Source organism: Myotis myotis, unplaced genomic scaffold (assembly GCF_014108235.1).
Source record: "Myotis myotis isolate mMyoMyo1 unplaced genomic scaffold, mMyoMyo1.p scaffold_m19_p_6, whole genome shotgun sequence".
Lineage (NCBI taxonomy): Eukaryota > Metazoa > Chordata > Mammalia > Chiroptera > Vespertilionidae > Myotis > Myotis myotis.
This window is the reverse complement of record NW_023416368.1, coordinates 21,997,484-22,018,536: the sequence shown is the minus strand read 5'-3', so window position 1 is coordinate 22,018,536 and position 21,053 is coordinate 21,997,484. Positions and strand designations below refer to the sequence as shown.

The window sequence follows — 21,053 nt, the reverse complement described above, 5'->3', positions numbered from 1 at the left end:
GTGAGTGTATCTTTCAATGACAGGAAATGTGTGTGAAAGAGAAATCTAAGAAAGGAAACACAAATACCTAAAGAGGGAAGATGTCTAAAAGGGGCTGATGCAAGAACAAAACTCAATCGTCCAGCCAGAGCACAGACTGGAAACTGCCTCTCGCAGGCCCCAGCGGTTGGACCCGGGGTTGTTATGTTGCCCAGATGGTGGAGGTTCCGGGGCTGGGTTCAGGAAGGAGTGAAGTAAGCTGCAGGGCAATCCCCAGAGGGAGGAAGCTGGCAAGTGTCCAAGGGAAGGTGGTCCGAGCCTGAGCATGAAAACTTAGAAGCCTTGCATCTCCCAGCTACTTGGGAGCCTGGAAGTCATCCCATCCAACCTCCCACCCAAAGCAGGAATTCCCTTTCCAGCACCGGGTGGGTGTTTGGCTGAGCGCTGCAGAGGTGGAGCTTGCTGTTTGTATCAGACATCTGGACACCCGAACAGAACAGAAAGCTCCCTTCCTTTTCATGGGACCAAGTAGCCTGATGGTGATTTCTACCAGGTTCTGCTTCCAAGGGCCCCCAAAATTACCTGGAACCCCTTTCCTATGTTAGGCTTCAGGAATTAGGAGACTAGCTGAGCCTTTTACCACCAAACTAGAGACTGGCTCCTGCAGACACTCCTCATGGGGCAGGTCTTGTCCCATCTCCCTCTCAGTCACCATCCTGTCAGCATTATCAGACTGGCCAAGGCCCACATGCCACAACCTTTGTGGTGGGGTTCAGGATCTGAAGGAGGGGCCAATGCACAAATGAAAATGCTATACAAGAAATATGAATTTAGAAGGCATGGGGGCAGGTGGAGACCTCTTTTTTAGAGAGGCACACGACTTCTGACCCATCTGTTTTTTATTTACTTGAATACACATTTGTCCTTTAGCAATGCATACAGGCATATCAAAGGTAAAGTTTGGTAAACAGTAAAAGGATTATCAGGTTAGGGAATTGCCTTGAGCCACTGAGCCCACAGCAGGGCAATATTAGCTGATTTTCAGCCCTACTGAATATCAAAGTCCATTAGCCTTCCAATGGGTCTTTTTGCATTATTATGCTCACTACTGTTGGTTTTAGCCCCTGACACCCACAGCTTACCTTGGTGTCTGGGGAAGGACCTGGTTCAGGGCCTGCCATGTGATATAGGCACAATGTGATTGATTATTTGAAAAGAACTGAACAAGGAATCTGCAAGAGGAAAATATGGCAAAAGATGAGAGCCTGGGCCCTTCACAGCATTGCTTAAACAGCCTCTATGTCCATCTGCAGATCTGGGGCCACTTTCCAGATCTTTCCTGGGAGGAGCTATTTTCCCCCCCAAGGTGCACTTGGGACACAGGGACACTGATCCCTGCTGAAGACTTGAAAGGAGTGTTTTAGGGATCAGCATTATGACCCCAGTACTGAGCCCAGGGCCTGGCCCATAGTAGCTACCAAATAAACACTGAACAAATGAATGAGCTTATTGTGCACCTACTATGTGTCAAGTATTACACATATTGCCTGGTTCAAACCTTACAACTCCGTGATTAAAAAATTAATACACCCATTTTACAGATGAGGAAAGTGAGAATCCAAGAGTTGAGGACGCTTACTCAAAGTGACTCAACTGGTAAGTTGAAAAGCCATGATTCAAACCCAGACTTGCTTATTTCTAAAACCCATGCTTTTAACTGCATCATATTGCCTTTAAGGCAAAAAAGGAAAAGACAGACAGGCAGAAGGCAGATGAAGAAGACAAAGAGACTGAAAAAGAAAGCATGTAAAACAGCCTTGTGAATTGTGGAGTTCTCTGTAAAAGGAAGCATTGGGGCCAGTGTGAGAAATCAGGGGTGGAAAACTCCAGATTTGGATGTGCCTGCTTGGCACGCAGAAGTGTTTGGGGCAGAGTTTTTACAGCTCTGGAGCTCCCTGCACTCACGGGCACTGGAAGACACTCACCTCTTTCTCCGGCGACTGGTTGGCAAGCCTAGCTTTGCACCCATCCAGGTCAGGAGACCTAGGCCAGGCCTGCCACAAAGTCCCCCAGGTTGTACCTGGCCCCTTGGCATCCCCTCTTCCATCCAGGCATTTCCTCCGGGCCTTGCCCAGTCCACCATGTCCCTTGGACGCCAGCAAGGACACCAATGTATGACTTTTGTCCCAGTTTAGGCCACAAGGGTTTTACAGAGCATGTGTCCCGTGACCAACTTTGTGCTTAACTCCTAAAAGAAACCATAGCTGGAACCCCCTATCCCAGCTGTGCATATGCTAATGGGGGATGCTGAGGCATGGAGGCCACTGCACACAGGGTACCGTCTCTATGTATATCAGGTGCTCCCCAGCTCATTCCCTTCAATGCAGCGGAGCAATCAGACTTACAAAGCAATCCAAACCTCATCCCTTCCCTGTTCTGCTTCAGACCCTCCTGGCTGTGCTTAGAATCCCCACTAAACTCCCATGAGGCCTGCCAGATCTCCTGCCCCACTCCCCTGCCTCCTCTCATGCCCCCCAGCTCCCGCATGGGCCAGTGTTCAGAGCCTCATGCCTGTTCCCCCACCTGTCCCGAGTCCAGGCTGGTCCCTCTGCCCAGACAAGCTGTCTCCTTCTCTCCATGGACCAACTCTCCTCCTTCTAAACCTCAGGCCCTCAAGACAGCCACCACTCAACCCCAGGCCAGGTGGCACCCCTTGTTATAAGTCCTGAAAGCAACCTCTAATCCTTCCAGGTGCTTTTAATTGTTTGTTTAAAATCCATCTCCCCTGACAGACTGTAAGCTCCATGGAACCGCAGGCTGTATCTGCCATGTCCACAGTCCCCTCCTCAGAGCTGTGGACCACAGAGGAAATATCAGGGTGTGAGGCATGCTAGCCCGGCGGTGGGCCTGGCTGGCGGCAGGCTTCAGGCCACTGGCTCCCGCTCTCTGGGCCTCAGTTTCACCAACTATAAAATGGGCCGGGTAAGCCCTGAGGCCTCTGGCCCTGCTAATGTTCTAGGTTCAACAACGGGAGAACTCTCACAGTGAAGCAGCAGCCAAAGATAATTTTAGAGCGATCCCACCTGTGAAGGAAGACCCTGGGAATGTGACTCCCTCCCGTGGTACGGGCTGTGTTTACAAAACAAACCCAAATCATCATAAATCATTCCAAGTGGAGCTGCCTGGGTTGAAGCAAGAAGACAAAAATACCTCTGGGCACAGCTCCTCCGGGCCCCCACCCAGCCCCAGAGGAGCAGGGCCAGCGCGGTGCCCTCTGCAGAGCCGGGGCCTGGCTTTCCTTTGTATTCCGGGCCCCTCGGTGGAGCGCTCCTCCTTCCCTCCAGACACCTAAGCCCTGCTAGTACCTTCAGTGTCCGGGGACCTTGCAAAGAGGAAATCACCTAAGAAGACCAGGGGTTGACTCCAAGGTCAGCCACGTCTGAGCTGTGTGTCACCTTCACAAATGTTTCCTCCGTTCTGACCCGAGCTTTCATCTCTGTCAAATAGGGGTTCCAACACGGCCCTAATGACCTTGGGATGACTTTTGGCCCTGGTTTCCTCCTTGGTTGCTGAGTAAAACGCAGCCAACGGGAGTCAGCATTTTATCTCTAACAGAGGAACCGGTGGTGTGGTCCCCAGGTCAGCGCATTGCCTGGCCCGGCTCAGCTGGCCATGAAGGGAGATCTAACGCAAACCTTCCCCCAGATCCCTGAGTCGGGAGGGGGCCCTAGCGCTTAGCCAGACCCAGTCCCAAGAGATGCCGCTGCAAGACCGTCTGGGTCCCTGGGATTCTGGGGCCTTGAAGTCTCAGTGTAGCTGAGGGTTCAGAGGGCATCCTTTGAGGCCAGCCGGGCCTTGGTTGAGTTTCTCTCGGCTGGTGACCAGCTCTGTAAGCTTCGGTTTCCCCTTCAAGGAAACAGAGTTGACTGGCCTAAAGCATATAGCTTTGTAAGCATGTCCCATGTTAGGCATTAAAAAAAAAAAATAGTGTCATTAGGGGATCAATGGTGATGGAAAATAAAATTCAATTCAATTAAAAAAAATAGTGATATTGTTATTGCCGCTGTCATTTTTATTCCAGGGCCAGGACCCTGCCTATGCCTTCACCCCACTCCACACACCTGGGTCTTCCCTCCATCCCCCGCATTTTCTTTCTACTTCTGCCTTGTCTCACCTGCCTCATCATCCTTCCTGTTTTCCTCTCTAACAACTCTGTGAGACAAACATTTCTCAATTTACCTTAGTTTACTCATATTGCTCAGGACATACCTCTGGAAACAAGAGTTCGGGACAAAGCAGTCTTGCTCAATGGGCGTACCAAATGCAAGTGTCTTTATGGGACACCTGGGCATCTGGGTGCTGTGGCACAGGAAACAGATTCCTGGACTATTTGGAGTTGAGATTTTTTAGACCTGGCTTGGCCACTAATGACAATTGCAATTTCACATCCCTGAAATCTTAGTCTTCTTATCTCTGAAACTAAAACATCTATTTTTTTAAAAAAAAATTTATAAGCCTTTTTCCTAGCTAGACAAAACCCCATTCCTCTGAGAAATCTTTTGCAGAAGCTCAATATATAAAATATTTAATTGCTCTGGATATAGGTGGTATCATACATATATAGGTGATACACACACACACACACACACACACACATATATATATATATATATATATATATATATATATATAGAGAGAGAGAGAGAGAGAGAGAGAGAGAGAGAGAGAGAAGAGAGCATAATATGCAAATCGACCAAATGACCGAACAGCAGAACGACTGTCCAGATGACCTTCCGGACGACCACGCTATGACACGCACTGGTGCCAGGACAGCCAAGGCAGATGCAATGCAATTGGTCGGAGGGCCCTGCCATCATCCACAATCACCCCACAGATGGAGGCCCTCTGCGGGGCGATCGATGGAGGGCTCTGTGATCGATCACCCCACAGAGGGAGGCCCAGGACACTGGATGGCGGGGTGATCGATCTGGGGAGCAGAGGGAGGTGGCTCTGTAATCGGCCCAAAGAGGGAGGCCCAGGCCACTGGTCTGTGACACCATGGTGGGTGTGCAGGGCCAGAAGAAGGAAAGCCCCAATAGGCCCTGATTGCTGGCCATGCCTAGGAACCCTACCTGAGTGGTCCCGGATTGTGAGAGGGCACAGGCCGGGCTGAGGGACACTCCTTCCCATGCACAAATTTCGTGCACTGGGCCATATATATATATATATATATATATATATATATATATATGCCTAAATGACCATTAAGACTGAACAACCAGAATGACCGGTCGACCAGTTGCTATGACATATACTGACCACCAGGGGGAAGACACTCAATGCAGGAGCTGCCCCCTGGTTGTCAGTGTACTCCCACAGCGGGAGTGCCACTCAGCCAGAAGCCGGGCTCACAGCTGGCGAGCGCAGCTGTGGTGGCAGGAACCTCTCCTGCCTCCACTGCAGCGCTGCCGGGTGACGGCTGCAGCGGCAGGCACAGCAGGGCAGGATGAGCCCCTTCGCTCTCACTTTGGCACTGCTACATCCCTCAGGGGCATGTCGGACTGCCAGGTTTTGGCCCAATCCCCACAGGCCAAGCAGGAATCGGGTTGAAACCCCGAAGTCCGACATCCCCTGAAGGGACCTGGATTTCAAGAGGGCGCAGGCCAGGCTGAGGGACCCCACCCATGCATGAATCCGTGCACCGGACCTCTAATATATATCAGGCTCTGGCCTGATAGCCTTCCTGGACTTCACACAGTCTTGCCCCTTCCCCTCACCCCCAGGACAGCACAGAAGTCCCTCTATACATACCCATAGGCATTGTAACGCCCTGCTTACATAACTCTTTGTGCCCTGCTTACATAATTCTTTGGGGAAAATAACTAGTCCTCACAGTGTTGGTTGTAGGAATTAAATAAATTAATATACCCTTGGCACAGTGCCTGGACTACAGCAAGTGCTCAATAACATTGAAGCATCACTATTATTACTATTGCCCCTCGATTGTTACGATGTCTCTCAGCCAGAAGCCTTAGGAATCTGCGATCATTAGATGCACCGCACAAATGTGCCCACGTATAGAGGTTGTAAATTATGCCCCCACCCGCCATCCCACCACCACTGTCCTCATGGACATAAGAAGAGATGGGATGTTATTTCACAAAGTGGAAAAATTCTGTTTCTATTGAAAGCTGTGTTTTGTAAAACAGTATTTCACTATTCCTTTCACTCCTTGATTCCTTGGACAAGCATTAACAGAGCTCCCATTCTGCGTGCCAGGGTTGGTGCTAGGAATATAAATAGAAAAGACAAGTAATGGGAAGAGAGAACACATGAGCGATGCCAGCCAGTCTGTGTTCTGCAGCTGGCGGCCCAGGCAGACATTCATCCAGCAAATATTTATTGTGCAACTACTACGAGCCAGGCCACTTGCTTAGGAGCAGCAACGATGAAGAAAGACCAGCCCCTACCCTTGTGGGGCTCGCTTTCCAAGGGGTATGGGTAAGAATTTCATAGAAAGAAGCAGAGGATGTGGGGGTGTGGGAGGAGGAGTGGGGGAAGGGAAGGCAGCCCCACTGAGAACAAGATAAGGCTTCAGCAGAGATCCATTCCAGAGAGGGACCAGGGTGTGGCCCCAGGCGAGGTGGGGCAAAGGGAACAGCGTGTACGAAATGATTTAGCCCAGGGATTTCCAAGAACACTACTGTTTGCCTCTATTAACTCGCTCCTAGGAGGACAGGCGCACACTCTACTTTTTTGGGAACCAATTTTTTAATGTTTTAAACACGCTGTTCTATAAACAATTATTGAGGGGACATGTGACATAAGCAATATGATTTTAAACTGATCTTAGAATTCATTGCCTCCTCATGGTAATAAATAGGCTGGGGTCTGGTTCCACAGAATGTTTCGTTCTGGGAAGCTGGCTCGAAGACAATTAATTGCGTTGGAGGGAACCTGAGCATGAGTTTGAATGCGGTGCACAGGAAAGAGCTAAAAGATCTGGAGAAGACCGAGTTCAGACCCCAGATTCTTACTAATTGAATTTCTTCTCTCCGAACCCTTTTTTCATCACAAAACGGGGATCAGACATGACATAACTGATGTACAAGTGACCGACAGGTGCTAAGGCACAGAGAAGCCATTTGTATTTATGTCGATAACTTCCTTTCTTTGTTTCTATGATTCCCTTGCCCCCAACCATGATGAAATAAGATTATATTTGTGGCACCTGTATGTTTTTTGTTAAGAAGGAAGGATCACCCTAGCTGGTTGAGCTCAGTGAGTATCGGCCAGCAGACTGAAGGGTTGCAGGTTTGATTCCAGTCAAGGGAATGTGCCTCAGTTGCAGGCTCGATCCTGGCCCTGGTCGGAGTGTGTGCAGGAGGCAACCAATTGATGTGTCTCTGTCATATAATGTTTCTTTCTCTCTGTCTCTCCCCCTGCTTTCCACTCTCTCTGAAAAAAAAAAAAAAGAAAAGAAAAAATATCCTTGGGTGAGGATTAACAAAAAGAGAGAGAGAGAAGGAAGGATCCACGTCTAACGATGGCCTTGTATTTGTCTTGGGCTCACGAGTCACCAAGAACTCTCCAGTATAACCTGCCAAGGAAGCCCATCCCAGCCAGGAGCCTCCTCTACCCTTAAATTCCCAGGGGAGTAGGCTGGGCTCTCGCCTCTGCTTAGAGACAATCCCCAGGAGCCAGCTTCCAGCTTCCAGGACCCTGCTCTCTGTCCCCCACACCCTGGCACTTTCACGCCAGTCGACCTCATCCCTGTCCTTCACACCGTCCTCGCCTTCTCCATCCCAACCACCATGCCAGCTTCCCCCCCCTTTTTGTCACATCTGAATCCACCACTTCCAACCTGTTTGTCTTTAGAGTAAGATCTCCATCCCTCACATCTTATTTTTTATCCATAAAAAAGGATCTGATAGAGGAACCTACCCCATAGGGTTGTTTTCAGGGTTAAAGGTGATTGTCAGTTTTTTAAATATTTTTATTGATTTGTATTTTATTTAATCTTTTCCATCACCATTTATCCCCTCCATGCCCTCCTCCCCCAACCCTCCCAATCACCACACTGTTGTCTTGTCCATGAGTGCTCTTTCTCTTTATTTTGTCAATCTCCCCACCCATTTTTATTGATTTTAGAGAGAAAGGAAGGGAGAGAGAGAGAAACATCAATGAGAGAGAAACATGGATCAGCTACTTCCTGCACACCCCCTACTGGGGACCTAGTCTGAAACCAGGCATGTGCCTAGCCCAGGAATAGAACCAGGGACCTCTTGGTGCATGGGACAGTGTTCACCCCACTGAGCCACATCAGCCAGGGTGGTAAGTGTGCATTTTAAGGACTTCATACAATTGAAGAAAATTGTCAGTACTAGGAAAGTATTTATTATTGTTACTATTCCCCATTTTTTCTTCCTCCCTCCCTCCCTCTCTTGCTTCCTTCTTCCCTATTCTGACCCTTTTCCCTCTTCCCATCCACTCCCCCTTCCTTCTCCTTCCCTCTCTCCCTTCCCTTGGCCTGGTGTGCCCCCGCCTCCCCTCACCCTGACAGCTTCCCCAGTCGTGAGTCATGGGAGTTTGCTCCCACACTGGCTCCCGAAAGCCTCCGGCTGGCAGAGGCGGACACAGGCCCGGGCGGGAGGCGGCGGCTGCCAGGCTGGGATTTGCCAGAAGGAGCGGCCTGGTGCTGGACTCGAGATACTTCTAGGACTTGAACACGCATTTGTGGAGCCATCAGCTGTTATTTTGGGGAACTATAAGAGGCCTAAAGTCCCCGAGGACTGGGAGAGGATAAACATTGTATTGCCCATCTTTGCTAAAAGGGGAGAAAGATTGATTCTGGTCATTTTAAGCCGTTCTTTTAATATCTGGGAAACTCTCTCCCAAGTCCTCTCCCAACCTGCGAGGGCCAGGGCTCTCGGCTGAGCCTGCTCATTTCTTTCCCAGTTTGAATCTGGCATCGGGCCCTGACACCCATGGCCTTTTCCTCGCTTCTCTGCTAGACGCCGAGCTCCTGGAGGGCAATCCTCTGTCGCCTTACACTGAACTGGCAGCCCCGTGCACGTGGTGAAGAGCATGGCCCCTTGGGGACAGGAACTGGCTCAGAACTTTGTCTATGTCCCCAGCCGACAGCACAGAAGCCAGGACTCCTCACAAACCTGGGGACGCTCTGCAGCCTAAATCTAAAGTCCCCCACATGGAAACAGGCCAGAGACACTCAATGCCACGGCCATGGGTGTGGCTTGGATTGACCTCAGGTAACCCCAGTTCTCACTGATGTGATACCTGATTATAATTAGGCTTTTCCAGTGAAGAACAAGCCAGTTCCTCCCTGTCCTGCTAAGGAGGCTGTACTCTGTGGAAAGCTCATTCCCCCACAGGGAGTGGCTGGTGAAAGATAATATTGCCTTTGGTCTTCCTCTTCTCCCCGAAACAATTGGAGGGGCCTTTCCTTTTCCCGTCTGGCTGGTTGGAAGCCCCTGATTCCACTTGTGCGCCTCAGATCTCCCCTCCACGAGGGCTGTGTGGCTCGGCCAGCGGACCGGGGGGCCGTTGTCTCCAGATTTCCGTGCCAATCTGGGGTGAGCAGCTTGGCATCTTGTTGAGTGTCTTGTTCTCCTCGAGCACTTTGTGGACTCGTCTCCACCCCCACCGAACTGGACCCAGTGTAATCACAAGGGCCCTTCAAAGTGGAAAAGACAGGTGAGGAGGTCAGAGTGATGCCACGTGAGAAGGACTCAACCCAACTGCTGACCTGGAAGATGGAAAAGGGGCCACGAGCCAAGGAATGCAGACCAGCCTCTGGAGGGAAACACAGCCCTGCTGGCATCTTGAGTGCAGGCCAACGAGGCCTGCACTGGACTTCTTAGCTGCAGAGCTGTGAGATGATGAATTTGTGTTTAACAAGCCCCTGAGTCTGTGCGCCTATGTTACAGCCGCCGCCATAGGAGACAAACGGGCCGTGCATGTTTGTGGAGGGGTTGGGCTGGAAGTGATTTCAGGGGCTTTTCTACCTTTGAGCCTCTGAGTGGGGGCTCAGCCCTAATAAACAGCTCCTCCTAGAGCTGGGAAGGAGCACAGAAATAAGTGGCAAGAAGTTACTTGTCACTGGAACATAACAAGGGATCGGCCCAGGGCCAGAGTCTCAGCTCACAGCTGTCTACCCACACCCATTGCCCTCCTGGAGCCCCCAATCCAGCCAGCAGAGCCCCTCCAACCCTAGGATCCCCTCCTCAGGCCGGTGGCCTGGAGGCAACAGAGTCATTGAACAGCCAGCCTCGCACCCATCCTCACAGCTCTGGTCCCTGCAAAGCTGCCTTGTTTGTGCTGTTTTATTTTTCATATATTTTTAAATTGATATTTAGAGAGAGAGGGAGAGAAATAGAAATATGTATGAGATAGAAACATAGATTAGCTGCCTCCTGCACGCCCCCTACTGGGGATCCAGCTGTCAACAAGGGCATGTGCCCTGACCGGGAATTGAACCAGTGACCTCTTCCATCATAGGTCGACACTCAACCACTGAGCCACACCAGCCGGGCATGACCATTTATTTTAAAATATGAAAAATGAGAAGAAATATCAAGTATTGAGAGCAAGAGGCAGGAATCTCCACCGCCACCTCCCCCCCTCCCCTCGCTCTCTTCCACTCTCTCCCCTCCCCCCACAGCTGCTCCACACTCTGGCTGCATTCCCAAACTTCTTGCAACAGAACCCTGCCGAACAACACACGAGCCCTTCAGTCCAAAGTGTGGTTTCGTATCATCTCTTCAGGAGCCGTGGGAGACTTGGGGTGGGAAGTAGTCAGCAGGCGTGGAAGCTGCTGGGGACTAGCAAGAGGCCATCACCCGGGGCCAAGGTCTCCCTCTGGGGATGGAGGAGTCTTAATGTGGATGCTTGAGGGAGGGGGTTAGGGTGGGGAAGGGGTAGCTGAGGTTTTTGAGCAGAGAGGGGAGGGGACACGAGGCCAGCCCCCCTCCAGCCTGGGCCTCCTGGAAAACGTGGATGGGGCACCGGGCGGCCGCGGGCTAAATCTCTGCAGGGAGATGCCAGAGCCTTTGCCACCAACACTGACAGCTCCACAGCAGCACAGGTGACAGACCTTTCAGGCTGCAAAGTCCCTTCTCGCGCCACTTTCTCTGTTTTTATCGTAAGCACAGGCCTTCTACACCATTTTTAGCATGAATTTTTTCTTTAGATGACTCCACTATTTCCTTCAAGATATTTATATTTTAAAGGACCTTTTTTTTTTTTTTAATCACTATCTGTGGCAGAAACTTCTAGGGCTCACCCTTTTCAGTCCTTATCTGTTTCTGGGCACATGGAGATGATAATCCCTGCCCCTACCCCGACCCCGCCACCACACTCCCTTGAGTTGGGTGAGCCTCGGGATGTTTCTGGCCAATGGATGGTGGAGGAAGTGATGAGTATTTATTTTTTATTTCTATCTTCTATTTGAAGTTATTTTTATTACATGTCTCAGGTGTAGAGAATTATAATCTGACATCTGTATGCACGACAGAGTGCTCACCACCAAGAATCTAGTTTAAACATCCATCATCGTGTGATTGACTCCTTTCACACATTTGGCTGACTCCCAACCCCCTTCTCCTCTGGGAACCACTAAGATGTGTGCTTACTGAATGATTCCATATATTTCCTATCATTTTATACACCCTTTAGATATATCCATAGATCATAGATTCTAGACATGTGTGAAAGGAAGGATTCATAGCAAACTGACTGTAGTATTACCTCCAGGAAAGCACCAGAGATCAAGATGGGGAAGGGGACAGTGGTAAAAACAAACAAACAAACAAACAAAAACAAACTTTAAATTTACCTCTATTCTATTGTTTTAAGTTCTCACGAGGAAAATATATTCATATATTACTTATATAAGTACAAATTACCTTTAAGATGAACATCAAAATGAAAAAAGGAAATAAAACTGGCAAATTATGTTGTAACTCTATGTGGAAGAATCTGAAATGTCAAGCTAAGAGGTTGTGCTTCGTGCTGTGGCAGCAAGAAGCTAAGGGTGATGTGTGAATGGTCATGGCCAGGCCCATCTGGGTGGGGATAGCGCCTGCTCCGAGGGTGGGTGCAAGGCCTGGATGAATAGACAGCCATGCGATGCCCAGGAGAGACTCTGACATCCTTCCTTCCTTCCTTCTCGTCCTTCAGAAATGAACCTAAATAATAGCAGCTCAGTGACATCTTCCATGGCCTGTCCTTCTAAGCCAGTGATGGCGAACCTTTTGAGCTCGGCGTGTCAGCATTTTGAAAAACCCTAACTTAACTCTGGTGCCGTGTTACATATAGAAATTTTTTGATATTTGCAACCATAGTAAAACAAAGATTTATATTTTTGATATTTATTTTATATATTTAAATGCCATTTAACAAAGAAAAATCAACCAAAAAAAATGAATTCGCGTGTCAGAGGTTCGCCATCACTGTTCTAAGTCCTTCCCCCAGCCCACTGTGCATCTCCATCAAAGTTTCCTGTTGGACTTCTTCAGAACTCTCATCACAATTTATAATCACACCTGTGGGCTGGTTTTTTATTTTTATTTTTACCTGTTACTTATTTTTCCCACCTGGTCACAAGTATATAAACATCACAAAGGCAGAGATGGACCACGTTGTGTCCACTGCTGTTTCCCAATGCCCAGTAGAGTCCCTGGCACAAGGTAGAGGAAGAATAGCAGTAGTAATAGTAATAATAGTAATAGCTACTATTGAGCACTTACTAGGGGTCAGGCATGTTTTTACAGGCTTTACATAGATTAACGCATTCAAATGTCATAATAGGCCTTTTGAGTGGATTTTAATATCATCCCCATTTTACAGATGAAGAGACTGAGGCACATAAGAGAGATTAAAAAACTTGACCAAGGTCACACAGTTTGTGTCAGAGCTGGGATTTCATGACAAAATCTTATTGAATGATGAGTGAATGAATTAACACAATGCTGATTTGTGGTAACCCTGAAGTCCTTATAAATAGTGAAAATTGCTTTAGAACAAATGAGAATGATTAGCCTAATGGGTAGAGTGTTTGTAGGGAGGTCACCTCAGGAGGAGAGGCAGCTATTTTCCATTGAGAGGCAGGCCTGCAAAGAGGAGAAGGGTGCGCTGGCAGAGGGATGGGGCGCTCACCCAGCTCCAGACCCTATTTCCTGGTTCTTTAGAGAACGCTCCCTGCTGCGCCCATGGCCAGAGCTTTGAGAAAAGAGTTCTGGGACCAGCAGAAAACCAGCCGCTCTGAGGAAGGCGTCGAAGTATGAGAAGCCAGCCTCTGAGTCAGGCAACAGATTTCTGTCTTGTCTTGTCCTTTAGCGGCCAGACCTTCCTGGAAGCCACGTCTTACCGAGTCTTATTAGATGGATGCCAGCAGCTGCCAGCCGTGCCTCCGAGTGTGCAGATGTCAAGAGGAAAAATAATCACAGGATGATGCAGCTAAACTCAGCGGGTCCTCACCATGTGCCAGGGACTGTGGAAGGGGCTTCAGGTAAATGATCTCCCTCAATTCTCATAACAACCCTGGAGGTTCCTTCAACACTCATTTTGTCAGTAGATAGTTATCAAGCTCCTGCAACCTTGATGAGGTAAGTACTATTTTTAATTCGGTTTTACAGATGAGGAAAGAGACTTGGAAAGATTAAGTAATTTGCCCAAGTCAGATATTGGCAGCCTTAGAACTTGAACTCAGGTCTGCCCGATGCCAAAACCCTCTTTCATTACCTCTACTCTAAATTGTCTTCTAAATTTGAAACTATCATGTACTTCTATGTGTCAGGTACTGTCCCATAATCAGCATTAGGAATTATTCAATGAGGTTATGTCACCTGGCCCATAATAAATTGTCAATAAATATTAGTTGTGTTATTCTGCACATTATCTATATATATAAAAGGCTAAGTGACTGACTGTCCATCCGTCCAACTGACCGACCGGCTGGTACATATGATGCGCACTGGCACTTTAAAAATAAACGTTGACTTGCCCATGTGTGACCCATCTAAAGCTCCCATTGAATTTCTTAATAGTATTACTCCTTCAGGAATGCCATGTCATAAATTAAAATTGAAAGTAGGTGCCATCATCATGCTACTGAGAAATCTTAATAGTAAATGGGGTCTTTGTAACGGTACTACATTTATTATCAAAAGATTGCGACCTAACATAATCGATGCTGAAGTATTAACAGGATCTGCAGAAGGAGATCGTTCTGATTCTAAGAATTGATTTGTCCCTGTCTGACACTGGCCTCCCATTTAAATTAATTCAAAGACAGTTTCCAGTGATGCCAGCATTTGTGGTGACTATTAATAAACCACAAGGACAAACTCTAGACAGAATAGGAATACTCCTACTTGAACCCATTTTTGGACATGGTCAGTTATATGTTGCTTTCTCCCAAGTTTGAAGAGCATGTGACGTTAAAGTTGTAAATACTTCATCACAAGGGAAATTAGTCAAACACTCTGAAAGTGTTTTTACTCTTAATGTGGTGTACAGGGATATAGTAGAATAAGTTTAATCAATTTATCAGTCCTTGTTTTTATCAATGTTGTTTTTATATGATGTTTTTGTTGTTTTTATATCATGTCTTTGTTGTTATTATATCATGTTGTTATTGATTATTTATTAATCAATTTATATATTACTAAAGGCCTGGTGCACAAAATTTGTGCACTGGCGGGGGGGGGGGGGTTGCCTCTCAGCCAGCCTGCACCCTCTCCAATCTGAGACCTCTTGGGGGATGTCCAATTGCCCACAGGGTTCAGGCCTAGACCGGCAGTTGGACATCCCTCTCACAATCCAGGACTGCTGGCTCGCCTGCCTGCCTGCCTGCCTGATTGCCCCTAACCACTCCCCTGACAGCCTGATCACCCCCTAACCATTCCCCTGCCAGCCGGATCGATGCCTAACTCCTCCCCTGCTGGCCTGATTGCCTCCAACTGCCCTTCTCCGCAGGCCTGGTCACCCCCTATTGCCCTCCCCTGCTGGCCATTTGTGGCAGCCATCTTGTGACCACATGGAGGCGACCATCTTGTGCAAGGGCATGGCGATCAATTTGCATATTACCTCTTTTTATATAGGATTTTCATATACATTTTACTAATTGTCTTTCATCTCTGACACTTCTATTATAGAGAAAGGGCAAATAGTGATATTAAAATATTTCTTCTAATTAATTTCCTTTCAATGTGCACAAATCTGTGCACTGGGCCACTAGTATATTTATATATTGTGATGGTTAATTTTATGTGCCAACTTGGCGAGCCCACAGTACCCGGACATTGGGTTAGACACATCTGGATACTGCCGTGAGGGTTATGTTTTAGATCAGGTTAGCTTTGTTTCAGTAGCCTGAGTAAAGCAGATTACCCCCCTTCCTGGGTGGGCCTCATGCAATCAGTCGAAGGCCTGAATAGAAAAAGACTGACCTCCCCCAAGGGAGTTCTGCTCCAGCTGCAACATCAACTCTGCCCTGGATCTGGATCCTGCTGGCCTGCCCTGCACATTTTGGAATTGGCAACCTCCACAATCACATGGCCAATTTCTTAAAATAAATCTCTCTCTTTCCCTCCCTCTGTTATTCTAGAAATTTAGCTGCTAATGAACATTACAGCCTATAACTGCCACCATCTTCACTTGTATGGAGAGAGCTGATTTTCCTAATTTGGCTAGAAATTAATTAGAGATTAATCCTAGTTCTGCCCATTCCCTTCTCTCTCTGGGCCTCTTTCTCACCTACTGACGGAGGTACTCAGGACCCTTTCATGACAAAGACAGGAATGAATGGACAAAACCCCTGGCGGTCGGGTCCTCCCTTTGCACTTCGTAGCTCAGTGCAGGCAGTGACAGTGGAGGGGCCCCAGGCCAGGAGCCAGAGATCCTGTGGGCTGGTTGCAGGTCACCACTCACCCACCAGCCAGGTGACCAGGGCCAGATCCCTTCCCCAGGTCCCAGCTATAGTTCCCTCCTTACCAGGACAGTAATGAAAATAATTACTGAGAATTATTGCAAAAATCAACATAAAATCCTGTATGTGATGTTAGTTTATGAATGGCAGGTATTATTTTTTTTTGTTAATCCTCACCCAAGGATATTTTTTCTATGAATTTTTTGAGAGAGAGTGGAAGGGAGGGAGGAAGTGAAGGGAGGGAGGGAAGGAGAGAGAGAGAGAGAGAGAGAGAGAGAGAGATGTGAAAGAGACATTGACTGGTTGCCTCCCGCACACATCCCGACTGGGGCCGGGGATGGAACCTGCCACTGAGGTACATGCACCAGGCCACTCGTATATTTATATACCGTGATGGTTAACCTTATGTGCCAACTTGGCTAGGCCACAGTACCTGGACATTTGGTTAGACACATCTGGGAATCAAACTCTCTCTAACCACGGAGCCCACAGGCCAGGGCATGACTGGCAGTTTTTCACTCTCAGATTCACTCTCAGAAAGAGATAAATAAGCACAAGCAGTGTCCGGGCTCTGCATCAGGGCAGGGTCGGCCCTGGGTGCCCCCTGGAGTCGGCCAGGATGGTTTAGTCGCTGTGCATGTGCCTGGGAGCTTCTGACAAGGTCACAGGAGCCCCGTCGATGGCAGAGTCATCTCAGCTCCAAAAGCTTGGTCTCCTTTTCTCTTCCTAACAACCCCATGAGGTAGGCAGCTGAGGAGGAAGGGGTTAAACTCGTGGCCTCACACCACAGTAGAGGCCAAGCTGAGCTCCAACCCATCTGAACCCGAAGTCCAGGGTCTGTCCCGCCCCATCACCAGCGAAGCCCAGCGCACAGTCAGATGTAACCTAATGATTCAGGAGCCAGGCGAGCCCAGTGACTCAGCCCCAAATCCTCATTCTAAAGCCAAGGCCTCTCACCACAGCGGAGGGCCTGGGAGACAGAGGAAGACCAGACAGAGAAATCAATTTGAGAAAAAACAGGGAAAGCCTCAGAAAGATTCTAATCAGAGAATCTGGCCGCCAGCAGAGCAGAGAATCATTTATCAAATGACGCCCGGAATGCAAACTTGATGTATCTATCGCTTTTCCTGTTATCTTGGGATTTGGGGGAAATGAAATACATTTTCATATGACTAAACTTGGGCACCAACTCGTTCTGTGACATTGAGCAAGCCTTTCCGTATTTCTGGCCTCAGTTTTCTCTACCATAAAAAAGAAAAAGAAAAGATGGTACCAAATCAGGTTCCCAGGCTGCAGGCATTAGACTTCTGGGGCCCTGATTTTCTCCATGTGTGGTAACCACAGTTATTCTCGTTTACCTAATATTGTTTTTATGTGTGTTTGTATATTTAAAAAGGAAATCCCCGCCTGGTTGGCGTGGCTCAGTGGTTGAGCCAGGAGGTCATGGTTCATTACCGGTCAGGGCAGATGCCTGGGTTGCGGGCTCAATCCCCACTGTGGGGGGGGGGGGGGTGCAGGAGGCAGCCGATCAATGATTCTCTCTCATCATTGATGTTTCTCTCTCTTTCCCTCTCCCTTCCTCTCTGAAATCAATACAAAATTTTTTTTTTTTTTTTAAAGGAGATCCCCTATCATCTCCTAAATCAGCGGCTCTCAACCTTCTGGCCCTTTAAATACAGTTCCTCATGTTGTGACCCAACCATAAAATTATTTTCATTGCTACTTCATAACTGTAATGTTGCTACTATTATGAATCGTAATGTAAATATCTGATATGCAGGATGGTCTTAGGCGACCCCTATGAAAGGGTCGTTCGACTGCCAAAGGGGTTGCGACGCACAGGTTGAAAACCGCTGTCCTAAATGTAAAAACAGAGCCTCTTGCGTTAATGATTCATAATGAATACATAATTGCTAGGATTTTAAATTCTCACATGGAAGATCCGAAGAGAATTCCTCAGACTGTCGGTGGGAGTCATGGCCTCCAGCTCTGTATCCCCCCAGTGAGACCCCTGCATCCCTGCAGCACTGCTGAGTCTCAGGGTGCCTCCTGGCCCCCCAGCCAGGCGGGGTCCCTCAGCTCATCCCTATGGAGGTGATGGCTGTGCTTTCCTGTCATCATCAGACAGCCCGTCCGTCACTCTCTGCTCAAAGGCAGTGGCTGAGCCCACAGGCTGCGGGACCGGGTTTGAGCAATGGTACCAGAGCCACTCCCTGTGTCAGCATTGTCACCTCAGTCACACTGTCACTTCACTTTACCCTTAGAAGGAGGCTAATTTTTTTTCATTGGATAGAATCTTGAAAAATTATCAGTAATTTGGGTGAGAAAGGTAACATGGCAGCCCAGAAAGTTGAAATCAAGGGAAGAATTTGTCAAGGGCAGAGACAGGGGAATGGTCACTTCATTCAATAGAATTTCCTTCCTTTATGCTATTCAGTATAATCATGACGGCCACAACTGGTATTTATTTAGTGGTTACTATTGTGTTAAGTGCTTTTTCAGCGTGATTTCATTTCATTTTCACAATCATTATTATTATGTGAAGAATTTACAGATGAAGAATTAAGGTTCAGTGAGATTACCTGTCTCACCCAAGGACACACCTAGAAGTAGCAGAGGCTTGAACTTGAGTCTGACTCCAGGGCCCATGCTCCCATCCCCAAGGGCAGGGGATCCTGGACCAGGCACCGTGGTCACTACTTCTCCAGGCCCAAGCTGACCACCTGCTCCCCCGATAGGCTCCAAGCTGGGCCAGTGACCAACTGAGTACGGTTCCTGATAAGACACTGCAGTACATGCCTTATCTCTTTTGCAACCGTCCACTTCCTTTTGAGTCGCCCACACCCCCTTGCTATCTTTTCCTTCCTGATCTTTCCTGTGAGCATCACCAGGTTCAATGACCAGAGCACAGCCTTCATCTTCATGCTACAGCAAGCCAGCACCCTCCCACTCCAAGGAGTGGCCGTAGCTCTGGGAGACCAGGAAACCTGGTGGCTTCCAGAATTCCAAGGTGGCACTGCAAGGAGAGAGCATTGGAGAGGGGCCGGCTCCCTCTGCTATACAACTGCTCCCTGCATGAAGCGTCATCTGAACGAGTACTAACAGGATGGCACTGGGCATAGAGGGGGGAGACCCAGGCTTCCTCCTGGCCGTGCCACGAGGTTGCTGTCTCTGGGCCTCGGTCTCCTCACTGGCAACATGGAAATGACCGGCCTGTCTTACAGCCCTGGTGGGGATACAGAGAGTCCGTGGACAACACTCATGTATACATTTGAAGTGAAGTGAACATGCAGTGAACATGTCAGCAAACCCACGTAAACAATTATGATGAAAACCAAGGCCTCTTTCTGGCATTGGAGCCCACCTTTTCCCCTTCTTCCCTTTCATGGGGTGTGGCTTCCTTTAATGCTGGTCTCCTGCTCACGCTATTTTTACTTTGTCTTCCCAGTCCCTCCAGATGCCATCTCCTCTCTCTGCTTCCATGCAAATGATAGGGAGTCTTTGGGACCCAAATCCAATTCCTTGTCCTTTCGGATCTAACAGCCTGGGCTTCTGGCTCAGCATGACCTGCAGTAGCCACCGCATGAACAGACCTGCAGCCTTTGCGCTTCTCTCCTCACCTCTCTATCCCTTCCCCAGGGATCCCTGGCCAGCCTGGGACAGATGACAGGTGAATGGGTCAACTTGGACAGCCCAGCCACCTACTCCAACTGCCCCCAAGAATGGGAAATGATGGACAAGCCAAGGGCTAGAGCAACAGATCAAGGAGATAGGAGTTCTGAGTGAAATATTCCTTGTCAAGAGCCAAGACATGTGCCTGGCGCAAGGCATCTCCGCCTGAGCCCCTTTTCCAGCTCAGAACAAGGGATCGGAGAGTTCCCTAACCCAGTGGTCAGCAAACTGCGGCTCGCGAGCCACATGCGGCTCTTTGGTCCCTTGAGTGTGGCCACAAAGTTTCAATCGCACTGTGTGTGCACGCCCGCACCTGGTATTTTGTGGAAGAGCCACACTCAAGGGCCCGCAGTTTGCCGACCACTGCCCTAACCCATGGATGGCTGTCCTGGGCAGGAGCCATGGAACTGTAGCCTCCACAGCAAACTCAAGGGCATCAGGTTTTTAGCTGCAAAGAGGGAACACTGGGCCTGGGCTCACCTGTCCCAGGTGGACAGTGATTATAAATCTGACAATAAGTAAACAGTTTAACCAGGAGGAGCTTAACCCCAGGCTTTGAAATGTCATTCTTTGTGCCTCCTGACACAGGTCTTCCCCAATCTCCCCACCCTCTGGAAACTAAGACTGCCGCCTTCCCCAAAGCTGAATTCTAGGTGTTTCTAATGAATGAATGAATGAATGAATGAATGAATGAATGAATGAATGAATGAATTAGTCGGTGAAGCACAAATAGACGTGACCCTCAATTAGGAAAATTAACACACATGACAGAACTCCATTGGAGTGAAAATTCACATCCCAAATGGTTGGCTCTTTAGCTCAATGTGCATTGAGGATGTAATTTCAATGACAAAAATTGAGTTTAGCCACAACTTTTCTGGAATACACATAACAGAATATAAATCAAGGCCAATTGGAAGCCTGAATCATAAGTCCTTTCTACAGAAAGGTCAAGGGTAATGATTTCCAGACTTTAATATGCATCAGAATCACCTGGAGGGCTCGTGTTCATGCAGGTTCGGGGCCTTTCTCCAACCTGCCTTATCTCTGGGGTGGGCCAGGGGTCTGTATACTTAACCAGCTCCGTGCCTGGAGGCCTGCAGTCTGAGCCACACAGAGGGAGGCTGGGGGCTGGGCCTTAAGGCTGCAGTCCTCTTGCCTGAATGCAGCTTCCCCAGAGCTTACAAAGCGTGGAGGGTCAGTCCCTGGCCGCTGCCCGGAGGAGGCCATCAGTGCAGACACCCCTTTTCACCCAAGAGTTGGACCCCCTCCTGTGACTGAGAAATCTGCCCATGAGTACCCCAGATATAACAGCAGGCTCAGAAGGCTTCTCCCATCATGTGGATGGGAGGACAGTGGACAAGCAGAAAATACTTGCCCAACAGCAGCTGGCGGCCCAGATGGGCATGTGGGCAGAAGCTGGTCTTCGGGTCACTCACCAGTGGCTGCTCAG

General features: G+C 48.6%; 1 long non-coding RNA gene across 1 annotated transcript in view; it reads left to right on the top strand.

The window, feature by feature from the left end:
- LOC118658877 overlaps nucleotides 1–21,053 on the top strand; it is a 76,026-nt gene that overhangs the window by 27,673 nt on the left and 27,300 nt on the right. Inside the window, exon 2 of the long non-coding RNA XR_004968395.1 lies at nucleotides 13,336–13,507. This is a non-coding gene — a long non-coding RNA (uncharacterized LOC118658877). The remainder of the gene's footprint in view (nucleotides 1–13,335; nucleotides 13,508–21,053) is intronic.